At 41.2% G+C, this 2,453-nt stretch overlaps 1 pseudogene; it reads left to right on the forward strand.

Moving 5' to 3' along the window:
- The first annotated feature begins 1,211 nt into the window (after positions 1-1,211).
- On the forward strand, positions 1,212-1,329 carry LOC124555357 (annotated as a pseudogene).
- Positions 1,330-2,453: the final 1,124 nt, after the last annotated feature.

The raw sequence follows: 2,453 nt of genomic DNA on the forward strand, positions 1-2,453 counted from the left end.
GGTTCGCAGGAGAGCTTCTGTAAAGTTTGGAAGGTAGGAGACGAGATACTGGCAGAAGTAAAGCTGTGAGTACCGGGTGTGTCGTGCTTCGGTAGCTCAGATGGTAGAGCACTTGCCCGCGAAAGGCAAAGGTCCCGAGTTCGAGTCTCTGTCGGGCGCACAGTTTTAATCTGCCAGGAAGTTTCACATATCAAAGATGCTATGATATATCGTAACATTTGAAGATGTCCTATGTATGGAAATAGATCATATATCCACTTATGCAACTGAAACGCCTTTTCAACTAGTACAGAGAGACATTGATTTTGTGAGTTTTTGAGTGGCTACTGTTACATTAATTATAAAGTTGTTCCATTTTTAAAGTACTTTATAGGTAAAACAGTACATCATTTAATTACATTTAGCATCATGAGAATTATAGTGACATATAAATTTGCTATTTGATTTGCAGATAGGAGGAGGAATATTATTTGCTTTGGAGGGTGGAGAATAATTTTTGGAAAGTTTTCAGGAAAGAGGTGTTAGCTAACTCGGTTTGTTCATTAAGGATATAGTCTCGGGTGCTGTTTGTGTGTGTGTGTATTTCTATTTCTTCTAATATATTCATAGTGGCTCCTTTTTCTGCTAGACGTAAAATTTCTAAGTTGTTCTCACTCTTTCTCGCTGAATGGTTTTCTTCAGCAATATGGGCTGCAAATGCAGATATGTTCAAGTTGTCAAGCCTTAAAGCATCAATGTGTTCTTTGTGTCTAATTTCAAAACTTCTTCCTGTCTGTCCAAAGTAGAATTTTGGGCTTGTATCGCATTTGAGTTTGAATATTCCTGATTTATGGTAGGGAATCTTGGAGGTGTTTACATCATGGATTACTTTTTGTTGTAATTTATTATTTGTGGAAAAGCTGATTGTCATATTTTTGCCGGCCGCCGTGGTCTAGCGGTTCTAGGCGCTCAGTCAGGAATCGCGCGACTGCTAAGGTCGCAGGTTCGAATCCTGCCTCGGGCATGGATGTGTGTGATGTCCTTAGGTTAGTTAAGTTTAAGCAGTTCTAAGTTCTAGGGGACTGATGACCACAGATGTTGGGTCCCATAGTTCTCAGAGCCATTTGAACCATTTTTGATGTTTTTCTTTTTAAAATAAGTTTGCTATTTGGTATGATAGTGGGCCTATGTACGGGAGAGTAGCATATTTAGGTTTGACTTCTGTGGCACACTGCAACGGCCTTGCCACAGTGGATACACCGGTTTCCATGAAATCACCGAAGTTAAGCGCTGTCGGGAGTGGCTGGCACTTGGATGGGTGACCACCCAGGCCGCCATGTGCTGTTGCTATTTTTCGGGGTGCACTCAGCCTCGTGAGGCCAATTGAGGAGCTACTCGACCTAATAGTAGTGGCTCCGGTCAAAGAAAACTATCATAACGACCGGGAGAGTGGTGTGCTGACCACACGCCCCTCCTATCCGCATCCTTAACTGAGGATGACACGGCGGCCGGATGGCCCCGATGGACCACTTGTGGCCTGAAGACGGAGTGCTTCTTCCTCTGTGGCACACTGATTTGGATTGAAGTGATTGCTGTGAAGTGGATCTGTGGTTTTTGTCTGCATTTTGTTGTGGAGTTTTTCTATTATTATGGATTTATATCCAGTATTATGAGCAATGGTTTTAATTATTTTGATTTCATTTTGTTGATCTGTGTCACTCATTGGTACTTTTTTAGTTCGGTGTAGCATCGCTCTGAAATATGCCATTTTTTGTTGGTCGGGGCGGCAAGATGAGTTGTCAGTACCGACATCTGTGGTGGTAGATTTTCTGTAAATACTAAATTGAGGTTTATTGCTATTATTGCTAATCTTCATGTCAAGAAAGTTAATGCTTTTATTAGTTTCACGTTCAACTGTGAATTTAATATTTTTGTGCATTTTGCATAGATCTGCTACTAATGAAACTATTTCATTGTTTGTACCATCAAAAAGCAATTATCATCATCATATCTTCTGTAGTAGATTATTTTGTTTGAGATGGGCTGGTTGGCTGAGAAGAATTTTTGTTCTACAGGATGTTACAAGAAGGTATGGCCAACCTTTCAGGAAACATTCCTCACACACAAAGAAAGAAAATATGTTATGTGAACATGTGTCCGGAAACGCTTACTTTCCATGTTAGAGCTCATTTTATTACTTCTCTTCAAATCACATTATTCATGGAATGGAAACACACAGCAACAGAACGTACCAGCGTGACTTCAAACACTTTGTTGCAGGAAATGTTCAAAATGTCCTCCGTTCGCGAGGATACATGCATCCACCCTCCGTCGCATGGAATCCCTGATGCGATGATGCAGCCCTGGAGAATGGCGTATTGTATCACAGCCGTCCACAATACGAGCACGAAGAGTCTCTACATTTGGTACCGGGGTTGTGTAGACAAGAGCTTTCAAATGCCTCCATAAATGAA

This window comes from Schistocerca americana, chromosome 1, assembly GCF_021461395.2.
Source record: "Schistocerca americana isolate TAMUIC-IGC-003095 chromosome 1, iqSchAmer2.1, whole genome shotgun sequence".
Lineage (NCBI taxonomy): Eukaryota > Metazoa > Arthropoda > Insecta > Orthoptera > Acrididae > Schistocerca > Schistocerca americana.